The sequence below is a fragment of the Arvicanthis niloticus genome, chromosome 11 (genome assembly GCF_011762505.2).
Source record: "Arvicanthis niloticus isolate mArvNil1 chromosome 11, mArvNil1.pat.X, whole genome shotgun sequence".
Classification (NCBI taxonomy): Eukaryota; Metazoa; Chordata; class Mammalia; order Rodentia; family Muridae; genus Arvicanthis; species Arvicanthis niloticus.
The window spans coordinates 72,174,315-72,190,440 of NC_047668.1; positions in this window are offsets into that span (position 1 = coordinate 72,174,315).

A 16,126-nucleotide genomic window follows, 5' to 3' on the forward strand; every position below is an offset into this window, starting at 1 on the left:
TTCTTCAAAGTGTCAGCCTCTTCCAGAACAGATATGTTGAAAATGGTCTCTACTAAGGACAGCCAGAGGACAATTAAATATAGTGACTCCCCCTAGGATGCAATACCAGAAACAAAAATACTTGGGGAAAAAAAAAAAAAAAAAAAAAAAAAAAAAAAAAAAAAAAAAAAACCAAGGAAATTTGAACAAAGTAAGAGCTGTCATTCCAAATAATGTGCCATTTTGTTCCAAATAATTGGTTCGTTGTTTGTTTTTTTTTTTTTTAAAAGAGTCTCTTGGTAATGAAATATGTTGAGGGAAACAACTGGGAGTAAATCTGACAATTCATCTTGATCTTTGTAAAGAACTACTCCAAAAATAAAATTTATTTAAAATTGATCCCTAGAAAACATATATACAAAAAATATGCAAAGAAAACTATAAGAAAACATGCAATGCAAAAGGTATGCAAATGAGCAAATTCACATGAATGAATGTTAACCCTTACAACAGCAGTATTAATTCAAAAGCAGGGAATGTTTGTGAGCAGAGTGACAGTTACAGTGATCCCTGGGGAGAGGCAGCTCTGCTGTCAACAGCACCAGCTGCTCTGGCAAAGAACCAGGTTCAAGACAGGGTAGTTTATAATCATTTGTAACTTCAGGTCCTGGGGATCAATGCCTTTTGATTTCTGCAGGCACTAGTTATACAGGTGGTGCATATACATACATGTAGGCACAATGCACACATTAGAATTAAATAAAGAAATCTAAAATGCAACAACTGTGTAGTTTAAAGTAAGGTAGGACTGACATATACTAAATAATAGCACCAAGATAGAAAATGTAAACGGAATTAAGCAGGATATAGTCTTTGAATTGTCTAGAAGGTAGTAAATATACTAATTGCACTGGGCCTTAATAAGTGATGGATGTATATTGCAATCAGTTTGGTGATATGAAAGAATTTTAAAGAAATATATGACAAGACAAATGGGGAAATTTAAATTTTATTTTTAAAAATATGTGAAAAAAAGACTAGCGGAGCAAACAGAAGCCGAGCAGTAAGATGTTAGGGTAAATCTACTAGCAGTTGTGTAAAATAGAAGCAGGCCAACCATTTCCACTAAGTGGCAAACATCACGCCAAATTAAGAGAAATAAAAGGAGATCACACCAGAGGCATGCTTTATAAGTAAAGGTGCAGATGAGAGAAAGGGGCAAAAAAGAAACAGTGCAGATGCTAACTGAAGAAAGGACTGGAGCCCACTCCAGGGCCTAACAGAAAGGCTATAAATAAGAAACCAAAAATAAGGAGCAGGGCAACTGTTGTTCACAGCAACGAAAGGGTCCTCAATAGTAAGGTACCATCAGGCTGTGTCTGCCTGTTGACTTTTCTTCTGTTTGCAGTGGTGTGGGATCAAACTCAAGGCCTCACACATGCTACACATTCCTTCTCTTAGTAATACTGTATTTATAAATGCCTGGTAAACCTACTAAGAAAAGTAGAAAACCTACGATCTTAGTAGGAGATTTTATCACGTCATTCCATGGCTGGTAGAGCAAGCAAGCAGAAAAGACAGGAGGGTCAAGAAGTGAAGATGTCCATGCAAACGGAGGTACTGTTTTCAAAACCAGTATCCAGTTAGGGACTTATCCAGAATATATAAAGGATGCCTACACACCATCAACTAGAAAGAAAATAACCCAGTTTAAACACAGTTAAAAGACTCGAATAGACATTTTTCTAAAGAAGATAGACAAGTGGCCAATCAGCTAAGTTGTTGTCACTGGGAAATACAAAGCAAGACCATAGTGAGTTCCTACTTCATAGACCACTGGAGTGACTGAATCCTATGTGGACAACAGTGTTGGTGGGGTATGAATCGTCCATGCATCTAGAACTTTCTAGAAAGTTTTCTAAACAGAGTTACCATACAATCCAGCAGCTCCACTCCGAGGCACAAAATCAAAGAGAAATGAAACATATTTGCACCAGCTGCGTTCTTCATAAGTCTCCAAAGGGGAAATGGCCCAAATAGCCACCAGCTGGTGGATAAATAAGCTGAATACAGTTTACCCATACTAGGGAATATTTATCAACCATAGAAAAGCAGTGAAGTATCGTGGAATCTCAGAAGATGCTGTGTGAGATGCTGAGCAGAAGCCACACACTACATGACTGCACTTACATGAAATGTTCAGAATAAGTAAATCCAGAGACAGAACTAAATCTGTGGTTTACAAGAGCCAGAGAAAGGGGAAAAGGGTGATGGTTTCTTCTTAGGATTGCAAAAACATTGTGGAGTTAGACATGGTTCCATAATTCTGTTAACACAGTAATCACCACTGAGCTGTACGCTTTAAAGGGTCTTGACATGTAGATTTTTGTCCCCGTGAAAATGAAATAATGATACAATAAGTTAAAGCTCCTAACTAAGAAATAAGCGTGCATTGAAATATTCTTTACCCAGCAACCACAAACCAGGCATTTTGAGAGGCATGGGGTAATTTCCTAAGGTCGCACACCAGCGCTAAGCCGGCTGTAACTCATTTCAAAGGTTCTAAATGACTCAGAATATGTTTCCTGGCCACAGAGAAATGATGATACAAATCAATAACCACATGTAAGTTTATGAATCACTAAGTACGGAATTGAAATAACCCATGGGTTGTAAGAAAGAAGAGAGGGAGGAAAGAGAGAAGCAGGAGATGGGGAGCCCCTGAGAGCAGGAGAGAGCTAAATGGTGGGGTACTTGCCCAATATGCCTAGGTTCAGTCCTCAGCACCACCAGTGAATAAGTAAATAAGCAAATGAGGACACTCCTAGCCAGAAAGAGTGACGTGCCTCTGTAATCCCAGCACTGAGGAGGAAGAGGAGGAGGACGAGGGGGAGGACGAGGGGGAGGACGAGGAGGAGAACTGCCAGGGGTACCAGGCCAGCATGGGTTGTGGAGTAAGAGTATCTCAAGAAAAGCAACACAAAGAAAATAGGAATACATCTGAAATATCAGTGGGAACAACATCTCACAGCTGCTGGAGTCCAACTGCAGCTGTACTTTAAAAAGGAGCCCAGAGCCTTAGATGTGACTATTGGAGATAAAGGTGCCCTGAGAGCCGACGGGGTACATACTGATAACAAGAAGTTGAAACATTGAGCCTGTGCCACATTGTCTGTAATCTCAGCATTTGGGAGGCTGAGGCAGGAGGTTCGCCATGAGACCTTCTTAGCAAGGTCCTGCCTCAAAACAAACAAAAAGCTAAAAAGCAAACAGCCTTTAAATATAACAACAACAACAAAAAAAGCCAAGAAAATCATCAAAGCCATAATTAGTCCTTTAAAGAAAACAATAAGATTAGTAAGCAGCTAGCAAGAGTTTTATCAAGAACCAGCATTAGTTAATAACAGAAATTAAAATGAAAGTTAATTTTAATTTAATGATCAATCTTGTATTGCTACATTACGTAAAATAATCTCTTTGAAAATAATCAAGAGTAAGAAGAATGTATGTGAATTGTCATTTATTTATGTATTTATATTTATTTGTGTGTGTGTGTGTGTGAGTCTACAGAGAGAGTTCAAATGTACCATATGTATGCAGTGCCCATTGAGGCCACAGAGAGTGTCAGGTCTCCTGAAACTAGGCTTTCCAGGTGGTTGAGTTACCTGATGTGGTGCTGGGAACTGACTTCTAGCCCTCTGCAAGGCACCACAGGCTCTTAGTCAATGAGCCATCTTTCCAGTCCCAGAAAATTTAATTTAAATAAAAGTTTTACCACTAAGAAAACTTCAGTCCCAGATATCTGTAGCATTAAATTCTTCCAAAGATTTGAGAAATATTGCTCTACCTCAAACATGCTTAGCGACTGAAAGGGAAGATGTGGTCTGATGACATTTAAGAGCCAAAGCTTAACTCCTACAGAAAGATGGCTTATAGACTCAGTCTCAAACTCATAGCAGTTCACATACTGTCAACAAGCTGTCATCAAATACAGTAATACCTGAAGGACTGTGAAGAAGCTGGGGTTATCAAAGAGATGCACAGTTACTTTAGCACAGACCAATGGACCAGTGTAACTAACTGAATTAAGAAGACAAAGGAAAAATCTATAGCAACACACACAGAGAAAGCATTTAGTGAAACTGAGACTGTTATTTTGTAATTAGAAATGAACTTCTTCAATGTTAAATGTTCTTCACATTTAATAGTGAAAAAAAAAAAAAAAAAAAAAAAAAAAAAGGAAAGCTTTCCCAAGAGAAACCAGACAAGGTCACTAACCCACATCTCTTCAGCTCTAATGATATAGAGAAACCAAAGTCATTTTCTACCCTGCACTCATACTGAATGTCACAGTTCTGATGCCCACTGTGAAGGGTTTTCCCCACAGACCAACCAAACAGTTCTCCAGAAGACACCAACTCAATTCTGACACTATATGTTGGAGATAGCATCAGATCCTGCCTGTTGAGAACTCAGTCCTACAAGAATGCCTCCACTCCCACTCTAGCAGCAAGTCATAGATAGTACCTCTATTTGGCTAACACAGTCCATAGAAATCCAAGAGGCTATGGGCTAGCTGCTGACAGCACAGGGGCCTTCCACACTCCTTTGGGGACCTCTCTGTGTTGCTGTTTGGAAGTTCCTTGAACCCTTTCCTTCTGGAGTTTTATTGAAGGTTCATTACTCTGTCATCATTAGGGCATTGACAATGGGTGATCAACATTTGGTGCCTGCCCCCTTCAGGAGAGTTTAGGAGCTGAAGGTCTTTACTGTCTCATCCTGCCTTAGTGTTTCTGATGCTCAATCCCAATCTTGAAGTTCTCTAGGATACCCCAGGTGCCAACCACCTTAGCGTACAATAGCCTCTTGCCACTTGGAAAATTCCAAGGATTTTAGAAGTTGTTAGAAAAGAGGATAAAGATCAAATATACATTTGTAATGTTTTAGACATTATATTAAGTGATATAAGCAGTGTTGTCAAATAAGAAAAATGTGTGAGATTATAAATGGGGAAATAGTATACACAACTTATATGATTGAATATATAAAATGCAAATGGACCTGAAGATAAATCACTGTGGTTAGTTAGTGAATTTAGCTAAATCAGTGATTCAAATGTCACACTAAATTAACGTTTTATATGCAGCAATGAGTTATTGAAAAGTTCCATTTTAAATGAGTTTTAATATACCAAATTAATGACAATCAAGAAGACAAAGACCATACATAAAAATTAAATAAAGAGCTTCAAAAATATTAAAAACAGAAAACCAAATAGCTACCCCATATTCATGGGCTATTATGGTTTGAAATGTCAGTTATCCTCAAATTCAGGCATAAGTATAACTCTCTCTCTCTCTCCCTCCCCCCCCCCCCCCCCCCTCTCTCTCTCTCTCTGTTAAAACTTACTTTACTGCTAAGGAGATGGCTCGGTGGGTAAACTGCTCTATGTGGAAGCTCAGGACCCATGCTTGAATTCCCAGAATATTCCCGTATAAACCCAGATGCAACAGCACATGTCTGCAATCCCCATGCTTGTACCATGGAACAGTAAACAGACACTGTCTCAAACAAGGTGGAAGGCAGGAGCCAACACCCAAGGTTGTCCTCTGACCTCCTCACACATGGGCACATACTTACATATATGCACTCACTGTACATGCACATGCACTCTCACACACAAACACACACACAAACAAACGCACACACACCTACAGTAACTTGGACAGTATGGTATTCTGTAAGGAAAAAAGTGAGTCAATATAACAGATCAGAACAACATAGTCTAAACTTTAACCTGCTCCTGTTTAGACATGCCACATGACCACGTGACCACATGACCAGATCAATGCAGCAAGGCTATGTGAAAAGGACAGATTTAATGAAGCTCGATAGAATAGCCTTTCAGAAAACCAGCCTTGTCTCCTCACTCTACACATAAAACGTTCATATTCACAGTGGTGAAAATGTAACAGATACAGTTGCCAAAAGATGAGCATGCTCTATCCATGCACAAGAAACAGAGGGCTCCTTGAGCATGAAAAGCGTATGCACGGAGTGTTGACGTAAGCCTTTACATACAGCCAAGGCTTCACCCAGGATGTCTAAAGAATTCCTCAAATCAATCCATCAAAAATGCCCCACAGCAAAATAAACACAAGACTTAAATGTGTCTCAAAGCTTTTATAGCTACCAGGCCTAGTGGTGCAACACCTTAAAGCCTAGCACTTGGGAGGCAGAGCCATACAGATCTCTGTGAGTTCAAAGCCAGCCTGGTCTACAAAGTGAGTTCTAGGTCAGCCAGAGCTACACAGCAAGACCCTGACTTGAAGAACAACAATGACAAAAGCTTTATGGAAGCAGAAAGTAATGCTTAAACTCAGGGTTAACTCAGTAGGCACCGATGCAGTGAGAAACCACTGCCAGAATGACTAAAGCTGGAAACAGCCTCCAGATGGGAACAACTGGAGCTCCCCTTCATCACTGGTAGAAGGATTAATTGGTATGACCACCTAGGAGTTTAATTTATCCTCCCCCAACCCTGTGATGTGTGTGTGTGTGTGTGTGTGTGTGTGTGTGTGTGTGGTGTGTATCTATGTGTGTATATGGGGTGTGTGTGGTGTGTGTGTGGGTGTATGTGTGTGCTTTGTGTGTGTGTGGTGTGTGTATGTGTGTGTATGGGGTGTATGTGGTGTGTGTATGGGGTGTGTATGTGTGTTCGTGTGTGCTGTGTGTGTGTATGTGGTATGTGTGTATGTATGGGGTGTGTATTGTGTGTGGTGTGTGTGTGTGTGGTGTGTCTGTGTGCTGTATGTATGTGTATGTGTGTGTGTATAGGGGTGTGTGTGGTGTGTGTATGGGGTGTGTGTGTGGTGTGTGTGTATGGGGTTTGTGTGTGTATGAGGGTGTGTGGCATGTAGTGTGTGTGTGGTGTGTGTGTGGTATGTGTGTGTGTATGAGGGTGTGTGTGTGGTGTTTATGTATGGGGTGTGTGTGGTGTGTGTGATGTGTGGTGTGTGTGTGGTTGTGTGTGTGTGTTTCTGTATGTGCACATGCCTATGCATGCATCTCTGGATATCAGAGGTCAGTGCTAGTTATTTTCTTTATCATCTTGTTTATTTTTGGAAAAGGATTCTCACTGAACCTGAAGTTTACTAATTGGATTAGCTGGCTGGCCAGTGAGCCCCTGGGGTTCTCTGTTTCTTCGTCCTAAAACGGGGATTCCAGGCACATGACACCATACCCAGTCTTCTGCATGGATGCTTGGGATCTAAAAGATGGCATTTTTAAAGCTATTTTATTGAGTTATTATACATATCACCCTCCCAATTACTACTCCAGCCTAATCAATTCCAACCCCTCCACCTCCCACCACCACTAGGTAGGAGAAGGTTAGAGGAAAGGGGGGGCATAGACCTTTTTAGACTATTTCCTGCTGATTTGCAGAAGGGGCTTCCTAGGAACAAGTCCAGTCTTCATCATCAGAATACCCAGAAGTCTAGCAATCTAGCAAACGCAGCAGCAGGGACCAGCAACAGTGGGGGCAGCAGCAGCAGCAACCCCAGGCTCTCCATGGCTACCCCATACCCTCCCAAGGGTCCCTAGAATTAAACTGTGCAGCTGGCAAAAATCATCCACCCCCCCACACCCCCACACCCCCACACCCCCACACCCCACACCCCACACCCCCCACCCCCGCACGCTAATGCACAAGGCAGACCATAACCACCTGCTGTGAAGCACCCTCTTACCCCATGCCTGGGATGAAAACAAAAACATTCACATAACATCATAACTGGGTTTTGTAAGAACTAAAATTTTCATTACCTTTCCCCCTGTTAGTCCAAAAATGGCTTTTCAATAATATTAATAAACTATATACACTTAAAACAATTTTGAGAACTATCAAGAAAGAATTATATTTACAATGTTCAGTCTGTATGTATTCGGCCACCTTGGAGAAAGTCCTCCACTATCTCTCTTATCCTAATGAGTTTTAAAGCTCTGTATCTAAATCACTTTCTTATCATAACTTGTATTTATCCACCTACAAACATCTTTTTATCCTAAAGCACTTCCTTACAGCCTTCACAACTTAAGTTTTTATGTCTTTGATCTTTAATAAGGAAAACTATAAGACTATAACTATCTAGTCTTCAACGCCATCAGAGACCTGAGGAGGATAAATATTACTGGAGTAAACAGGACATGGAGAGCAAGCAGCTTCCTAAACTATAAAAATGACAGAGACAGCTGGTTGCCTGGTCAGCCACCCAAGGTTTCTCTGTAGCATTGAGACATCCATCTTTGTCCAAAAGCCCTATAATGTCTGACAGACTTTTCTATGAGGCAGGAACTTTGAAGGACTGGACTACCTTACTTTACAAGGTTGGGAAGTTGACTTCTAGTATCCTGCTTGTCCACAGTTTGGACAGCCTGCTGTCAGCCGTTAAGGGCAGGTTTTGCCCAATAGCTGGCTTTGCCACATTTGAAGCAAACTCTATGTGAAGCTTTTTGTTTGAAGTAGACTGAGGATGCTGCCAATGCGTCTCTCTGTCAGAAAAGTCTTTTCTTATTAAAATGTCCTAAATGCCATATTCTGTAGCTCTCCAAAGTGATTGAAGACCACTTACCTATCTCAGTGTATCTAAATGGACAAATGTTGCTTGTTTCTAGTTATTCACTTTCTGCTTAAATTTGAAAACGTATACAAGAGGCTAAATAAAGCTCATTTCTATAATTAACTAAACTAGTACCTAACAAAATTACATTTTCTCTTTTTCTCCAGGAACCTGGAAGTCCCACCTATTTCTTCCACGCACCAATTGGCCCATGGCTTCTTTACTGACAGATCAAGAACAGATTGGGAAATAGGACCTTCACATCAGAACTGCCTCTACAAGGACAGATAAGGACAAGGTTGGCAACTACCATGGATTGTCCTTTCTGTTACATGAGGCAAGGACCAGGAACATTCTGGATTCAGAAACTGAACATTCCATCTGCAAGATCCTGAAAAAAAATAAATAAATCTGTGTTATAAGTCATTTCATTTCCCCTGAATTTCCAGGCCTCTAAACCATGAAAGGCCCACTTCCTCAGTTCCTTTTCCCCATATCCACTCTACCATCAAGGAACAGAAAGAGAAGGAAGGGTCATGATCCTAATTGAGAACTTTGTCTGGCAAATTTACTCCTAATTGGCTCTTATCTTCTCACCTCATTTGCATATAAACCAGCGAGGTACATTTCCTCACGTATGCCCTGAAAACTCTGCGACACAATCTCTTTACTGGCAAGCTAGCCCCAGGTCCCCTCCAGGTCACCAGCACCTTTGTTTTTCTTTATAAATCTGTGCCTTCCTCTCTTTTTGTTGTCTATGTGTTTCATAACAACCTGAGAATCCAGCAAAGAAAGAAAATCTGTAACACGTCCAAGGGAATGGGGTGCAGTTCAGTTGGGTGAGTGATTGTATAACATGCATGAAGCCCTGGGCTCAGTCCTTAACACCATGGTATAAGCCAGGCACAGTGGTGCACTCCTGTAATCTCTGCACTTGGAAGACGGGGTAGAAGAATCAGAAGTTCAATGTCATCCTCAGGTACACAGCGAGTCTGAAGCTATCTTAGGCTACATGAGACTCTGCAAAAAAAAAAAAATCCAGACATCTAAAAGAAAGCCAGGAGACTCAGATGAAGAGAGATTCAAGAGCCAGGATCATCTTCAGTCAAATCACGCAACCCCGACAAGCCTCAAATGCACTCACTGGCTTTGATTCCTCCGGCAGCGAGTCACCTGAGCCATAGGTTTTCAACCTATGGGTTGCAACCCCTTTGGCAATCTTCTGTATCCAAAAATATTTCCATTAAAATGCATAACAGTAGCAAAGACTACAGTTATGAAGTAGCAGCAAAAATAATGGTGTGACTGGATGTCATCCCAACATGAGGAACTGTATTAAAGGGTCACAGCACTAGGAAGGTTGCGAACCACTGATCCTGAAGCAAGGTAGCTAGAAACCTTGTTATGTTGTTCTGCATGATTGGAGGGCAATGGCAGGTACGAGTGATAGTGGATTTGTCATTTAAAACTGAGCTATCCCAGGGACCTAATAATAGGATGCAATTACAAGTTAAGGAGTCTGGATTAAACCTGTCACAGCCTCAAGGTGAAACACAGCCTGGGAGGCAGTTATGGGGAGCAGAAGGGCCAGATGCCAGCAAACCAAAATGTGCTGGTGACAGAGACTCTGCTCAGATAGTGAAGTGTGCAGGGAAGGTGGCTGCCTTTGGTGGCTGGGAACTGACCTTGTTGGACAAAATAAACTGCAGTTTGATAGCCTCGAGTCCTACATGTTGCCAAGTGTCAGCATCCCACGGAGAAGGCTGAAAACACTCAGATAGCACAAAGGTTTGGTGTTGGTAGACAGCAGGAAACGGGTCTCACGGCTCATCGGGGTAAGCATTTTCTTGCCTCCTCATAGTATAAGTAACTTGGAAAACCCACTAACATCCCAAGTGCCTGCTTTGTGCCTAACCCCAGACGGCTAAGAAATTTGAACAGTGAATTTCTCCAATTCTAATTCTCTGTCGAGCACCAGGATGAACAACCCTAAGATGCCAGAGGAAATAAATCCAGGAGGTCAAGGACTCCCAATTTAAAACAAACAAATGAAAGAAATAACTTTATGGTATAATTGACAAATACACAGCCCTTACTCTCTAGACAAATATTGGTTTTTCCTTTTAAACTTGAGCTAACATACTCTTGGGTGAGAAAGACTTGTGGCTATTGTCCAAAGGCTGTTCCAGGTCATACACAGCAATAAAATTATGAATTTTCAAACAAAAGCTACATACTTGGAATGGCTTTCTGAGACCAAAGTTACTTTGACATTTAATAAAGTAAATTAAATAGATTAACACCTCATTCCATTGTGGTGGAGGAGGCTTTTGTCAGTGTTTATCATATTATTTCTATAGAGATAACTAATTATAATTAACAGAAGTTATTTATGCTTAGGATTTATAAATAACTGACATGAATAAACAAGACTGTGATAGAGTCGAATAAATCCAGATAATACGGATGACACATTTTCCTGGTGTTCTACTAAAAATTGACTGGATTCATCCCCAAGAACTTGGTAGTCTAAATCCAGGCACAGTTTAAAGTTGTCAGCTAAACAATTTGGTTTTTTGTCTTTTGTTTTGTTTTTTGTTTTAGTTCTGTTTTATTCTGAAACAGGGTCTTACTGTATGTCTCTGAATGATCTGGAATTCAATTTGTAGACCATGTTGGCCCTGAATTCACAGAGATCCACCTACCTATGACCTCCAGTTCTGGGATTAAGGGTACACCCTACCATGCCTGGCCCTCAAATTATTTTTATGTTGCTTTATTCTTCCTTTGTGACCATCCTGTCCTCTTTCTGGCTCATCACTGATTCCTACTCAGAACCCAGTGTTGAGGACCTTGTTTGTAATAATTCTGCACTGGCTTTTCCTTGGATGTGGTTGGGGTTTGAGATGGGAAAAGCTCTGTCTCAAGCTTATTTGGTTCTCTTATAAGAAGTTTAGCCAGGAAGGGTCGACTCGTATAAAAACTGAGTCCTCTTTTAGACGTGACATTCAAAGGGCTACATTTGTTGATGGCATAAGATCCTTTCAAAAGGGGACAAGGCAGAGATTGGACCCTTCCTGCAAGGAGGATAAGTGCAAGAAGAGACTAGTAGCCAGGCGTGTTGGTGCACACCTTTAATCCCAGTTCTCAGGAGGGAGAGGCAAGAGGATCTCTGTGAGTTCGAGGCCAGCCTGGTCTGCAGCGCGAGTTCCAGGAGAGTCAGGGCTACACAGAGAAACCCTGTCTTGAAAAACAGAAAGTATGCAGCACCTAAAAACATAAAGCTCATAATCATGTCCAGAGTTTGAAGTTTTTAAAAATTGTGTGCAAAGAAAGAGGGAAATACAAAATTAGGAATCAACTAAATAGAAACACACATAAAGTGCTGCAAATGATAAAGTTAGCAAGCAAAACTATTAAATAATTAACATAACCACGTACACAAAGGAAGGTAAAGAATGGCCAGCCAGGCGGTGGTGGCGCACGCCTTTAATCCCAGCACTTGGGAGGCAGAGGCAGGTGGATTTCTGAGTTCGAGGCCAGCCTGGTCTACAGAGTGAGTTCCAGGACAGCCAGGGCTGTACAGAGAAACCCTGTCTCAAAAAATCAAAAAAAAAAAAAAAAAAAAAAAAAAAAAAAAAAAAGCATGGCCAAGTATGTTAGTTAGGTAGAGACAGTCCCAAGTTAAACTAAAAATAAAAACCTCAGTGTCCAAAAGGAAACACTAGACAGAACAAACAGATGCTGTGTGACTCCTCATAGGGAGACTGCTTCCAATTATCCCAAAGTGCACACTGACAGACTAAACAATTCCATCTGCATCTAGCTTGGTGAATGACCAGAGAGGGATTACTGGCAGGAGAGTGGGGGAGGGGTTACTCAGATGCTGACGAGGACTCATGGGTGCTTCATCACTGGGCTCCGAGTGCAGCTTGCAGGCAGCTGTACCACGCAAGTCTCCTTGCTCATCCCTGTTTATTACTCACAGCCTCAGGGAAAGGCTTTATGAGTCTCTTGTGAGTTTTGTTACCTTGGTCACTCTCCCTCTTCCCTCCAAGAGGGAAAGTTTCAATCTGAGGGAAAACAGCTTTACAAACAGAAATGATGGCGCGTAGCAACAGGAAGTATTGGAAATGAACCGGAAAAAATGGCAGCCAGGGAACTGAGGTTAAATGGCACACGGCTGCTTTAGATAGACCGAGGAATCCGATTTAGTACAGCCTGGTGACCACAGCTCTTGATCATGTATTCTGTATCTCAGTTCTGTTAAAACTGATTTTTAATAATTTCACTGCACAGACATAAGACAAACTGTAGGTAATAGACATACTAACTAGCATGACTAATTTTTCTACAATGCATATGTCGATTAGATCAAAACATTACACTGTACTTACACTTATACAAAACATCATCTGCTTTAGGCTGTCTTGTTAGGTTTATATAACTGTGATAAAACACCATGAACAAAAGCAATCTGGGAAGAAAGAGGTGTATTTCATCTTACATCTTACAGTCCACCAGGAAGAGAAGCTAGGGCAGTGTGAGGGTTTGTATGTTTTTGGCCCAGGAAGTGAGACTTTTAGGAGGTATGGCCTTGGTGGTGTGGGTGTGGCCTTGTTGGAGTGGGTGTGGTCTTTTTGGAGTAGGTAAGTCATGTGGCATGGGCTTTAGCTACCTGGGAGCCAGTCTTCTCCTAGCTGCCTTCAGATGAAGAAGTAGAACTCTCAACATCTCCTGCACCATGCATACCTGGACACTGCTATGCTCCTGCCTTGATGATAATGGACTGAACTTCTGAATCTGTAAGCCAGCCCCAATGAAATGTTGTCCTTATAAGAGTTGCCTTGGTCATGGTGTCTGTTCACAGCAATGAAGCCCTGACTAAGACAGGCAGGAACTCAAGGCAGGAACATAGAGGCAAGGACTAAAGCAGGCACCATGGAGGATCCTGCTTATTGCTTGCTCTTATGGTTTGCCCAGATTTTCTTATACAGCCCAGGGGTAGCTCCACAAACAACATACTGAGCCTTCACATGTCAATCATGAATCAAGAAAACGCTCTAGAGACTTGTCTACAGGCAATGTGATAGAGACTTCTTCTCAGTTGGTGTTCTTCTCAGATGACTCCAGTCCATGTTAGGTAGAAAAACAAAACAAGACAAAACAAGAAATAGGACATAAGCTTAAAAAGACTTTTAAGGCCACGGGAGAAAAGAATGTCAGCAAAGAAAACAAACAAAACAAATTTATTTGGAGAAAAAAGAGAACAAAAATACTGTTTGAAAAACATTCCCAAAATGATACAAACTGCAGGTCTCAGACACCAAAGTTTTAACAAACCCCAAGGAAAATAAACATCATGAATACAAGGAAAGGAGGAGCCAACTAGAGAACTAGCCAAGCCCAAGCTTGGGGACCACCGTTCAGATCCCTAGCAGACATAGAAATGTCTGTGGTGCGGCAGTCTGCCTGTGATCCAAGGAGGGGGACACACAATTCCTGCCTGGGCAAGTTGGCTGCCTAGACTAGCCAACACAGTGAGCTCTGCATTCAAATGAAGGACCTTGACTCTGCTTATTAGATAGAAAGTAGTGGAGGAACACAACTGACACCAACCTCTGACTGTCAAACACATACACACACACACACACACACACACACCATACACACACGCATATACACACATATACACACACCATACACACATACCACACACACACATCATATACACATGCACATATACATACATAGACATACAGGTGTATACACACATCATACACACACACTCATCACACACACTCACCACATACTCACAAACACAACATATACACACACATACACACTACACTACACCACACACACATGCACACCACATACCACACACACATATACATACACCATACACACATACAAACACACCATACACATACATCATACACATACACCATACCATACACACATATATACACACATCATACAAATACACACCACACACACCCCATACACACACCATACACACACAGACTTCACACACACATGCACACATATACACATACCATACACGCACACATACACACACACACCATACACACACCATACACACACATACACACACATACACACACCACACACACATACCATACACACACACACACACACACACACACACACCATACACACACATACACACACATACACACACATACACACACCACACACACATACCATACACACACACACACACACACCATACACACACATACACACACATACACACACCACACACACATACCATACACACACACACACCATACACACACATACACACACAAACACACACCACACACACATACCATACACACACACACACACACACATACACACACACATACACACATATACCCACACCATACACACACACAGGCCATATACACTCCATACACACATACCACACGCACTCACTACACAAACAGACCATACATACACACCATACCACACACCACACACACATGCACACACACCATATACACATGCACACACACCATACACACAGACCACACACATACCATACACACATACCACACACACATAAACACACACCATACACACACAGTAAACACACATACAAACACACCATTCACATACACCATACCACCCCCCCACACACATCATACACACAGACACACATCACACACAACACACACATCACACACCATACACATGCATACACATACTCATCACACACACACATTCACACGTACCACACATCACACACACACACACACATACACACACAAAGACTATATACCCTCCCTCCCACATACATACCATATAAAAATGACTCATTTTGTAATTTTTATATCTTTTTATTTCCTTTCTGTTAAAAATTCTCTTTCTTGAATTGATATTACTGAATGCTTGGACATTTTTCTAGATATTTTCGTTACTACAATTTAATATAATTTCATTATGGCCAGAGAACATATTTCATGTGGCATAAAACTCCACAAAATGTTAGTTAACCAAATTCAACTGCTTATGTAAAATATTATTCATCAGAATCATGTATAATTTACTCCTTGTTGGATGTAAAAGTGGTACATATATATCAACAAATGCAATATGCTATAGTAACAAAGTGAAAGCCAAAAATGAATGATCGTCTCAATGGGTATAGAAAAAGACTCTGACAACACTCAACATCTTCTGAGGACCACAGCGCTCAGTAAATCAGACACAGAAGTGATGCTCCTCACAGCTACAAGACCCAGCTAGCCCCACACTGAAGGGGGGCAGTTTAAAGTCAGAGCAAACTGTAGAGAGAGATGCAGGGCTGACACTGCAGCACACCACAGCAGGCTGAAGCAAGGGTGTAAACACACTTGCATGATTCTGAAGGAGGATTCACAAGCCAGGACGCCAGAAAATAACTCAGTCTTTGCTACCTCGTGGCCTCATCTTATCACCGTGTCTAAGCACCAGAAAGCGTGAAAAGAACAGAACTTAGCAGCGTGGTAGGGATC